Raw genomic sequence first — 12010 nt, 5'->3', positions numbered from 1 at the left:
TTTAGAAGCATTTACTATCCGAGGCTGAAATGCCAAACACAAAACAAATTGCCCAAGCAGCCTTTCCACTGGCGCTCCCCATTCATTGCAACCCAGCATGGATCGATAGCGCCTGTACCCAGAGCTGCCTCCTCTAGCTGGGCTTTTGAATAATAAAAATAATAATAAATAAAAATAAATCCTTAGTTCTTGCATGAGCCAGGAAATAGCAAATTCTGATAAGCCTCCGGACAAATTCACTGAACGTATGTTTAGCCATATTGCCAGAGATTAAATCCCTGATAAGAAGAAAAATTAGTTGTAGATAGAAAACCACAGTGTAGCGTTAAATAGCAGAGGTTTATCCAGGGCAGGGGGGATGCCATCAAAGGTGCAGTACCCAGAGAGAGTATTAATTGCCATTAATGACCAGCTGGATGAAAACTTCAGCTACTAAGATAAATTAGAGCTGCAAGTCTACGTCAGCAGTAACCAAACCTTGCCAGATAAAACACAGCCGCCGAGCTCAGCACCGCACAGCTGCAAGGGCAGCTCCATGTGCAAGGTGCACGGCATGCCAAAACCCTATTTTCCTGAAGAAAAATAAAGGTTGTTATTAATTCTAGCATCCTGCCTAATCCTGAATGGGTGCTGGATCAGGTGGTCCAGCGGTCATTTCCCTTTACAAGGATATTTTGCCCTAAACGTGTTTTTTTCCAACACCGTTCTCAGCATGAACTCATTGCACAACTGACTCATCTGTTGCAGGAAAACCAGCCACCACAGGGAGAAACCCAATTAGGACAAAAAACAAACTAATTGCATACAAAGGAATTAAAGGCAGTTTTGGCCAAGGACAGAGTAGCTCTGCTGGCCCGACACTCCAGTGTGGCACCAAGGGATCCGAATAGCAATGCGATGTTGGCCAACCGCGCTTCCTCTAAAGTCCAAGTTTACGTGGAAGACAAGAAGATGACTGTGCTTGCCTACAATACCCACCCGACCCCCCCCCGCCGCCTCCCGCCCCCGGCCATTCCCACCTCCCCTTCCATCCTTACCAATCCCAGTAGCCTTTCTCAGGTTCAAAATCCATGGGAAATAATGAAGGTCTTTGCTATCTCTCGCCTTCAGGAGCTTTATCCATCCTGACAGTTGTCGGAGCTGCTCATGATACAATTATCTAATCAAGCTCTTTCTCCGGCAGCGTGCGCAGAGAGAGAGAGAGGAGGCAAAGCCTGCGTGCTCCCAGGGTGGCACTGAGGTGGGAGCAGGTCCCCTCTGCCACCCCCCAGCCCTGGCGGAGCAGCGTGCGAGCCACCACAGCCTTTCCTCTGCAAAAACTTGCACTAACGGGGTGTGAAGTTGCACACGAGCCATAAGGATTCCCGGAGCGCAAGGTTTGTTTTACCCTTTCCCCCGCCCCCAGAACACAAATGTGTGGCTTCAAGTCATTTTTCTTCCAGCCACGTGGGCCACAAGCTTCCACTGAAGACAGAGTCTCATTTCCTGGACTCGTTACAATCCTGAAATTAGGTGGAAAATGCAAACTCAGCTACAGGTATCTCTGCTGTCCCCCACGCCGCCGGCAGCATCTCTAAGGACAGCACCTCTGCACTACTGCCCTTTGGGGGAAAAAATAAAAACAGGCACCTTTTCTTTTAAGGGCAAAGCACATCAAAGCACATCCCGCCTGGAAATCACAACATTAGTCTGACAACACCCAGCACATTTAAAATTTGGCCATTTCCCAAAAGCCTTTAGGAAATGCTTTTAAGGAGGGAATCCCAGGCTTTAGTTGCACCAGTCAACTATTTATAACCAGTTGGGGTTTTTTTGGCATACCACAAAAAAGAAAAATAAGAGTTAAAAAAAAAAATAATAATCATCACACTGCAGGAAGCCTTAACTAACCCGTTGTTTTCTATGGGAATTCAGGGCTGGCACGCTCCAGGCAGGATGCTGGCCAGCAGCGAGCAAACCCCCGTGCAGCTTAAAACCCAAAACATTTCTACCCAGCCCAAGCAACGGTTGCTACACTCAAACCACCCAGCGACTGCACTGCACTTCTAGGAACGGAGCTGCAGATGGCTTAGGGAAGATGTGCGTGGAGCCAGAGATTTGCACAGAGCCCAAACACCAAAATCCACCCCCAAATTATCCCTAGATTTCCCTTTGCAGCAAGACCAGGAGACTCGGCATCCTCCTACCAGCTCCAGGCTCTTTCCCCTCCACCCCTGCAACATCCCAGCAATGAGCCAAGGTGAGGCACGTACCCTGACGGGTTTTTAATTACTTGGAAACACACTATCTTGAAGCATATGCTTGCAAATGCACAAGTCAACACCCCCCCAAAAAAACAAACAAAACAAAAAACACAGCCAAGAGAAGGAAAGAAGAGATGCAACCCCAGCAAGATGTATTTGGGTTTAAATTGCTTAGAGCAATCATCCAATTTAGCTGACTTCATTTCATTTGCGTGCAGCCTCCAGAGCGGGGCTGTTTGCGTTACGGATAATCTCCGCTCTTCATTTAGAGCACTTTTGGCAGACATTGCTGGGTCGAAATAAAGCCGTCATTTAATAAATAAAAGGCCAACACTTGGAAACACACGGTGCTCTCGCCATAAACGAAGAGTTATAGCAAGAAGAGCAGCAGAGGCACGCGGCAAGCCAACCGCTGAAGGGGCTGAAGCCAAATTGGAGAGGTTTTTCCTTCTGTCGATGCTGAAGGCGGGAGTTTGCAAGACACAGTGACCTCTCAATAAAGATGCCGTCACTAGCAAGAGTAAGCTTGCACCACCTCCTGCTTTTGCACCCCTTAAGCCTTCCTGCCCAGTCTGTTGCTCCTCCTCTGCCTCAGCAGTGGGTTAAAACAGCTGCTGAGTGACCTCAGAAGTCCTTTGCCTGGAAATTAAAAGCAGCTTTGCTAAAGCTGTAGCAGTCACCCCAAAAATCTCAGAGATCACCTTGCCCAGGATATGCTCTCCAACATGCCCTGGGCATCCAGTACAGGGAAAATATCAATAAACTCATGCTTCGCCTGGCGTTCTGTTGCTGTAGCTCTTGCTGCCAAGACTACAGGACCTGAGATTTCTTTTTAAGCACAAAAAAAAATATATATATAATTTCCTATTCTCTTTGTTCTCCAGTGCTGCTGCACACCAGCACAGAGGTCATGACCAGCGATGCTTCAAGCTTTTCAGAAGGACCTGACACCTTCCTATCAAAAGAGCCCTCATGAGGGATAAACACCCCCCCCCAAAAAAATAGAGAGATTAAAAAGCTTCTCAGAAGCAGGGCTTTAACAGCTGCCTTCACTTCCAGCAAGAGTACCTGGACCTCTGGGCTCCTGCATCTCGCAGCTTTAGTTGAGAGGTTGCTTCCAAGAAGAGGGGCTCTTGTTTCCCCCCAGCCCTCTACAAGTTATTGAATTCATCAAGATGGTAACAGCCAAGACGAGACCAAGTCCCAGAAGTTCCCACCTCAAAGACGGCCACGTTGAGCCATTAACTGACGTAAAGAACTGCTACGGATTTAACCAGAGCTGCACTTACCTGTTTCTCTTCCTGCTACCTCTGCTGTTCGTTATTTTGCATCGACTTTGACTGTCCCTGGCATATTTTTCCAGTCTATAGTAAGAGTCTCACTTAATGTTGTGTATGCTTAAGAGAACAGCCTGGTTTTCATTTAAAAAGATTAAATTCCTTATCACAAGTCCTTTTAAAAACAATAAAATTATCTTGTCAGAGGTAGAGTTGATATTTTTAAGCTTAACCATCAGTAGAAATTAATCTGACCAATTTCTCCATAACACTTTTGATGTCATACACTGACCTTTTGTGGTCTCCACTAAGAGCAGCTGTTGTGGTTTTCTAACAGTGGTTACCGTATTGTTATAATAATACAGTATATATTAATATGGTAATATAAAAAATATAAAAAAATTGAAAGAGGGGAGCAGGGGGAAAAGAAAAAGGATTTGCAGAGGTGCTTCTCCTTTACAGAGAAGCTAGAATAGAGGCCAGCAAATAAATAAAAATTATCACATCACGCATTTCTTATTCTTTCCTTAATTCTACAGACACTTTCCTACAAGGAGCCTGGCTAATTTGCCAAAAAAACTTGCCCCATCAGGCTGATGCACCCGAACGAACACCATTTTAACCAGATTTGTTTTTTCAGGTGGCTGAAGGTAAGGTCACCCTTGGTGTAAACCACGTGGGTTAAATCGCGTGGGTTAAAGGCAGCTTCATGGGGTGCCAAACAGAACAAAAGCCACCGGGCTGCTCAGTATGCTTTAAACCCCCAAACCACTGCCAGTTGGGCTTTTGGGGAGGTTACAACACAGAGCGTCGGTCTTGGCAGGCAACGGCGATAACACCAAAGCCAGCAGGAGCGTGCCAATGGCAGCATCGCGAGCACCCGCGCCACCGAGCGATCCTCCATCCTTCTCAGCCCAAATCCCCCGCGTCCGTGGGCATCACGCACTTATTTGGCCGTTGCATGCAACTTTGTACTCTGAAAGCGTTTCCTCCCTGCTCCCAACACAAAGATAGTCACTAATTGGGGCAGGTGGCACGGAGACAATGGCGCACATGGCTCTAGATGCCAGAAACAAGCAGCTGTAGAGCATCAGGAGCAGAACTGTCCCCCCAGCTACCGAGCACTGCTTTGTGCCTTCAACTAAATAGTGACGAACGTTGGTATGAGCTGCATACCTTTTGACTTAATTAGTTTATTGCACCAGACCCTTCCGCCTTCAGAATGTCACCTCTAATTCCCTTGTGTTTTCCAAGAAGTGGTTTTAAGAGAAAAAAAAAAAAAAAAAAAAAAAAAGAGAAAGAAAACCCCCACAATTTAATTTCCAGTAGCAAAAGTCCACTTGATTTTCCTCCTCGAGACACTTTTCTGCCCTGCAGTGGCTCCTCACCTTTTCATATTGCCAATTCAAGCACTAATTCCTCTCTCCCCATCAGCTGCTGTCAAGAATTATTCCTCTTTCTCTCTTCTACTGACTTCAGAGCTGTAATGCAAGGGTTTTCATACCCAAACCAATTGCTCACCTCTCATTCAATTTGGCCAACACACCCCTAGCTGCGCTTAGACGATCTGAACCATCTTTCAGGCTGGAGTTATTTATGGCCATCAGCACAAATTGCATTTTGGGAAAAGGAAAAGAAGGGAACAACCACAGCTAAAATAGATTAACCACTTTTTTGGAAGCAGCTAGAGAGCAAGATGCTGTTTAGCTCATGCTAAAACACTTTGGACAAGTTTTCTTTATGACTTATCCACTTAAGGCTCAGCTGGAGAGAAAGGCTTTCCAACCCACATGTATCTTTTGCTACTAGTCCACTCCAAACGCACGATGCACAGGGCTATGCCTCCAGCCTCATCATCTTTGCAGTTCAAAGCTCCGTAACACAAACCCATCCAAAGCTCTGCTCTTCCTTGAGTCCCAGCACCTCTCTTGAGGCTGTTTAGCCTTAATTTCAGGACAGCATCCTTCCCACACGCATCCCCAGATCCCCTCCAGGCTGGTGCCTCCAGACTGAGGGTGTACATAGCAAACATCGCTTCCCTAACAGCTTGGCATAAACCCTCCTTTTTATCTCCCAGAAGATTGTTTCCCAGCAGCTTCAGTATTTCCACCATGAAATAACAGCGAGAAGTCCCAGCCAGGCGAGCAAGCTGGTGACAGAACACACGTGCGCAATGGCTCTGCCGCAGAAGGGCTTTTTTGCGGTTATTTTTGGGGTAGAACAATACCAGCCAATTAAACCACATGCATTAAGAGGGGGAAAAAAAAATAATCCATTAAAACACAAGTCAGTGGTTTGCATACAAAAAGGCCGGGAGAAAGCGTTGTATGCCTCAGCTAAAAGCATGTCTTGCTGCTTTTATTTGCATAGCTCACTCCCTCCAGCCTCTGGGGTCAGGAGGTTGAAGTTGTATATGAAAACAGGCTCCTGCGAGGAAGCACCTCGCTCAAGTCCTCTGGCAAAAGCCAATCTGAATCCCACTTAATGTTGCATCCTTGCAAAGAGGGTGAATTAAGAGGTTCTGGGAATTGAAAATAGTTTAATTAGCTACTGCTTGGTTTAGAGGCCAGCTCATTAATTCATTGGCAGCTAGGGAGAGCTAGCAAAGCAGGTTGTACTGGAGGAGATGATCATTTTTAACCAAAAATATCATGAAGATAGCATCACTGCCGTCTTTTACACCGCAAGCAAAAACCGGAGCTGCAAGAGTTGTTTGCAAAACAAATTCCTCCGCAGCTGTCACCTGGATCGAGTTTGCCAGGGCTCACCAGCCCCAGGCGTGAAGTATTAATAAACTTTACCACCTCGCTGTTAAATTCACGCAGTTTACAAGAGCCAAGCCATTAGTGAGCCACAAAACTCCCAGTGAACTAGTTTGATATAGTATTTGCAAGTGTTTGCTCTCAAGTGACCTCCTTATGCCGTCCCAGCTCCATGGCATCGGGCTGGGTGATGGTGTTACCACTTCCAGCTGGGGGGGTGGGGGGGTGGGAAATAATTTTTAAAAAAAGCTTTTTTCTCCCCAGCTTTCCTTTCCCCGTGCAAAGCGCCAGTCTCTGGCTGAGCCTTTCATCTCTATGGCCCCCTTCAAAGCTGTGCAGACAGGTTTCCTGCTAAAACAGAGCGCGTTGGGCTGGCAATGTGCTGCTGCACCCATTTCCCAGCCCAGAAGCAACCCTTGGGTGTCACAACGAGCCACCAGGTAGCTCGGCTGCAAAGTTGGAAAGTCCAGTGGGATATTGTTAATTTTCCCAGCTCCGATAGCATGAGGATGCTCAAACAGGGACCCAGTATGGTAGGAAACTGATGTCCTTGGAGATGCTCAAAGCCACAGAGACATGGACTCAGGCAAGCTTATCTAAGCAGCCCAGCTTTGAGATCTCCAGAGCCTTTCCCACCCAGATGGTTTGCAGTCCTCACAAGGAAAAGCTGGAATCAGCTTCCCTGGAGCTGGACACTATCAATCCCATTGCCATTCAGCCCATCCATCTAACGATGTACATCTGAATGGGTCCTTCAAGGCCCCCTAGGCTGCTCTCCCATGGAAAAGGTGACACATCTGGAGCCGCAAACCTGGAGGAGATACCGCAGGGCTGCATTCCAGGTTGGCCTCAGCATGGAAGCCTGGGTGGAGAGGGAGGAAGAGGTGAGGAAACACAGGGGGTTAAGTCATGCAGAAACCCCACAGCTCAGCTTTCAGGTGCAAACCCAGAATCCAACACCATGGGAAAACATCGCAGATTAAGACAACCACCAGGGACAGCATGGTCAGAAGACACCAAGTCTGAGTTCATCTACTGCATTGATCACCCTCGCCATGGTGACCAGCTGCAGTGGCCAGTCACTCCTGTGTAGAGGCTAATGCCAACCCCCACACCCACCCCCCATTTAAAACCCAAGAGGGTCTTATCCATCCCAACAGGCCATTTCCCAGGGGTGCACCCAGCTGGAGAGGCAAAGCCAAATCCATGTTTCGGGTGCAACAACACAGAGGTGGGACAAGCCCAAACCTTTCAGCTCCTGGAAGATTTTTTTGAGGGGAGAAAGAAGAAAAAACACACCTCCCCTAGGGTTGAAACCCACCTCCAAGGGGGCTGCTCTGGGGTGCCCACAGCCAGGTTCTCCATGCTTTGGGCTACCACCAGCCACCCCTTGCAAGGCCAGGAACGTTGCTAGGACACCTGCGCCAGGCTTCAGCAATTTCAGGCTGAGGATGTGTCAAAAAGCAGCAGGAGGCTCCAAAAAAGGAAGGAGAAATTAAGGAGCAAGCTGCTGGGGAGAAGCACGAGCTGCCTGGAGGAGCCCGGCACTCAGGGCAATGCAAACACTGCCTACGCTTCTCCTTTCCATCAGTAATTGCTCTTCCTATTTGGGGCAAAAAACTCGGGAGGAGGTTTGGCCACTGGAGCATCTGCCAAAGAAGCACCAGCTCCACCTCCTTCACCCCTTGAACCCACATGCAGGCTATTTTTGATCCCATTAATTTTTTAACTCATTAAGCACTATCACCAGCTAACAGAGAGGGGCAAGGAGTGACCCTTCCCTCTCCTGGTCCTTCAGATTCCTCTCTGCAGCTCACCAGGAAGAGTAAAACTGCCATTCCCATCACAAATTGCCCTTCCATCAGCTCTTCTTCCAAGAGGTCAGGGCTGGTCCAGGCTCATCTCCATCCCAGTAACCACAAAACAAGTGGTTTGGCTTAAAAACCAATGAGCCAGGACCTTCAAGGCAGGGAGGTAGCAGCTACCCCTGGGTCCAGGCTAAATGCTTTATGCCCTAAATCCTGCCTGCAGTCAAAGCCCTGCAGACCCCCGAGCTGCTGCACTGCCAGCTCTGAAGTTCAAAGCGGAGACATTTTGCCTGGGGCTGGGGAAAAGGCTTTTGAACTTCCACAAAGGCTTCTGAGGAGCACATGACAGCTTATTCACCCACACAGCCAAAGGATTTGCTTAGGCTGGGCATAGCCAAGCCTAAAATAACAGTTAAAACAGCCTAAGTTTGAGCCTTCTTCCACCTGAAACAGAGAATAAAGCAAGCAAAAGATGGGATGGAGAGAAGCGAACCCTCCAACGAAGCCCCCAAGGCATCTTTCAGGGAGGTGGGAAGCTAAACTGAAAAGAAAATTTAGCAGGAGACGCTCTGGACCAAGTCAAGTGTTGCTGGTGAGAACCTGCCCTTAAAGTAAACAGCAAAATTAACACAAGCTGGATTAAATTAACAAATAATTGCCTACAGGCAGGAGAGGGCTGCTCAGCAGCCTGTGCCCAGGCAGAGGGTATTTCAGCATTCACAGCCAGGTGCTACATCAAACCCATCCCTAGAAGTTTAGGCTGGCTCAGGAACCTGCTATCTGTTCCTCCGGGATCAACATTTTCCTTCCCTTGCTTATCTTGGTGTCACCTATTGCATAGCAGCAAACAAACCCCTGTATTTTATTTTGCTAGTGGGGGGTTTACCTTTTTTTGGGGGGGTGGGCGGGTGTGGGATAATCCTAGTTATTTTCTCCTCTTGCTCCAAAATCAGGGACTCCTCCGGCACCTCGTTGCTGCTGCAGGCAGCTTCAGAGACACAGCAGTATTAAGTGGGTTGACTTAATTAGAAGGCAGGATTTTAAAAGCCCATCTCAAATCACTGAACCTGGGGTAGATCTCAGACTCACCAGTGTATTTTCTTAACAAACCAGATCTCCCCAAATTCCCTCTGCCAGCTATTCCCCCATCGTTACCTCTATTAAGGATGGGATTTTGGTGGCTATACAAATCTCTAACAGGATTCAGAGGGGGTTGCCCATCACCTCCTACAGCCTCAAGGTTCCACAGTGCCACGGAGCTGCAAGAATCCCCCCAGCTGATCCTCCCCTGCAGGCACTCAAGGACCCTACCATCCAACAGGTTTAGGCACTTTTTAACTCACGTATGGGCTTAAATCCATACTTAAGTGCGCCCTTGGTCTAGGGAGCTCCAGAAGCCCACGCCAGCATATAGCAAATGCACAGCACTCCCTTATTCACCAGCTTAAGAGCTATATTATTGATTGCAACCACATAACACAGTCCTTGCTAGGGCTGCAAGTGACTTACAGAGCACACAGTCAACCCAAGCATCCTCAAAAGCCTCATTTCTGAGGAGAAAACTTAACACTTTCCTTCCACAAGATCAGGAAATATTTTTTTTAAGCTGCCTTAAAGAGCTTTGGAAAGATTTCATACCACCACGGCACTGCCTAAACAGAGGGTCCTCAGTGCCCAGCACCCCCTGCACAGGGCAGGCTTCCTCCCCAGGGAAACAAATCCCACCTCGTGCCACTCCAGACAAGGAGGCTTCCCCCACCTCCTGCTAAAAAACAGAAAGAAAACTTATATTTAACAAAACCACCACAGCTCAGAGCCACACAGTCTCCATCCACCCTGCTTTGGAGTCTCCAGCACAAAGCTACTTGGGAGCAAGAAGATCGCTCACTAATTACCAAACGACCCCAACCTGGCAGACACCAACCAGCTGCAAAATACAACCCCCAAAGCAGAGCTCAGCTGTGCTCAATTTAAAGCCAAAGCAACAGCACGGGGAAGGTGGGAAGCTTGGAGATGTGCGCTCTGGCATATTGTGCTTGCACAACCCATTTTGTAGGATGCAGCTTTTTTTTTTCTGGGGTTTTGGACTGTGCGATTTCCAAGTTAATTATGAGGGACAGCTTGGCCAAGTGCGTTATTTCTGCTGATGGATAGCTAAGCATCCAAGTGCTGTTTGTTGCTGTGGAAAATGGCTTGTGTGGCTCCCCACTGCCTCTTCTGCGGGCACAGCGAGGCAAGGGCAAGCTGCTTCCCTGCTCTGCTCAAGCGATATGCCAGGGCAGATGTTCCCTTCTGGATCCAGCTGTTTTAGGAAAAGACATTATTGCCTTGCTGGGTGCAAGCTGCTGTCCCCCACTGGTGCCATGCCCTGAATTTATAGCACAGCTTGATCCACCTGCATTTGTTTTATTCACCCAAGCAAAAAGCCGTGCAAACATCTCTACTGGCAGTTTGTAAGGGATAGTTGTTGTTTAGGATGTGCAGTCGTGTTTTGGGGAGGTGGCAAATCCTGAACCTCTTCCTGGTGTTCCTCCCACCCGGCTTTATGCAATGGGGAGGTGGGCTCCGATGCCCAGGCCAAGGTGGATGCAGGAGCCAAAACTTTGGAAGCTGGAAAAACACCATCTCTGAGGGTTCCTTGAAGGACGAGGCCAGTTTTTCCTCGCAGACAACCACGCTTTGTACTCACTTGCTGTTACCCTGGCCCAGCGGGGGACTCTGCTGGGAAACCTATAGCGTGAGAGGCTCCTGTCCTTCTGGAAAACACAACAGGAAAAGGCAAGGTTTTCTCCAGCTGCCAGTTACAAAGCCTTTCTCTGTGCTCTGAAAGGGCTGGTGATATCCGTGAAGGTATACGAGCATCCTGGGGGAAAGGAAGGAGGGGACTTGTTGGCATAGCCCGGTGCATTCACGCCCAGAATAGCACTGGCATCTTCACAGGGCCCCACAAGCATTAATTAGTTGTCAAAAGCTTGCAATAATCTGTTTGGTTTTGCCGAGCAATAAATACATCTGCTCTCCCTCACGCAGGTTTCCATCCTAGGATTGATTGATTTTTTTTTTTTATTTTTTTTTTGCTTTTAATGCAATCTCTTCCAAAAGAAAGAAAACATAACCTTTGAGTGAAATCCTCCCCCAGGCTACCCAGCACTCGGTGGCCTGAGCACGTCGATACACACGTGCCCCTTCCAGAGCCTTTGCTCCAGACTTCAGGCTGCATTTCAATTCCTTGCACGGCAGCAGCACAAGAAAGAAAGAGCCGGATCCTCCCAACAGGAGCATGCAAAGGCACTGGCCCCTTTTTCCAGGTGGGGAAACTGAGGCAGGGTTGTGCTCTCTTTCAGCCCTGCAATGGTCCTTGGGGTGGTGCTACCAGCTTGGAGCAATTCAGGGATCGAGGGAGTGGGAAAGGGTTTGCTGGCGTGGGCTGAGATGGCTGCTCATGTTGTGTGACCCCCCTGCCAGGGCCTCGCCCCCTTTGGGGTTCACCCTTTGCCAGGTTTATAGCAATGCCCCGAAACAGCTTGGTGAGGCGGGGTGGCATGGGGAATGGCATCACCAGCCAGCCTTCCCCGGCCCCGGCAGGCTGCTCGCCCATTCCTCCTCCTGCATTTTTAGGCAATGCTGCCATCGAGTGGTCCAGGAGCATCCGGATGCAGGAAAACTGCTCAGCCCCCGGCCTGGACCCCTCCGCAGTCACCCAGGCAGCTGCTGCTCCCATGGCTGCTGGAAACGCGGAGGCCCTGGTTGAAATGGATCTCCATCTTCATCCATCCTCGGGTTAAAAAGCTCAGTCTCGCTTCAACAACTGACCTGCTGGCAGGGACTAAAGATTTTCAGTCCCTCAGGCTTCCCTCAGGGCTTGCTGAGCCCGAGCATCCTCCCTCCACGATGCTCAGCTGTGCAATTCCAACCCTGAT

General features: G+C 48.7%; 1 protein-coding gene and 1 long non-coding RNA gene across 5 annotated transcripts in view; one reads left to right on the top strand and one right to left on the bottom strand.

The window, feature by feature from the left end:
• Positions 1 to 12010, bottom strand: part of LOC102060129 (tetraspanin-15-like) — a 99129-nt gene that overhangs the window by 56352 nt on the left and 30767 nt on the right. The gene's annotated exons all lie outside the window — the stretch shown is intronic.
• LOC129734159 (uncharacterized) lies at positions 2557 to 3234 on the top strand. The gene is made up of 2 exons (XR_008729798.1): positions 2557 to 2763; positions 3128 to 3234. It is a non-coding gene; the product is annotated as an uncharacterized LOC129734159 (long non-coding RNA).

Source organism: Falco cherrug, chromosome 18 (assembly GCF_023634085.1).
Source record: "Falco cherrug isolate bFalChe1 chromosome 18, bFalChe1.pri, whole genome shotgun sequence".
Classification (NCBI taxonomy): Eukaryota; Metazoa; Chordata; class Aves; order Falconiformes; family Falconidae; genus Falco; species Falco cherrug.
This window is presented reverse-complemented; position numbering and strand designations above follow the sequence as displayed.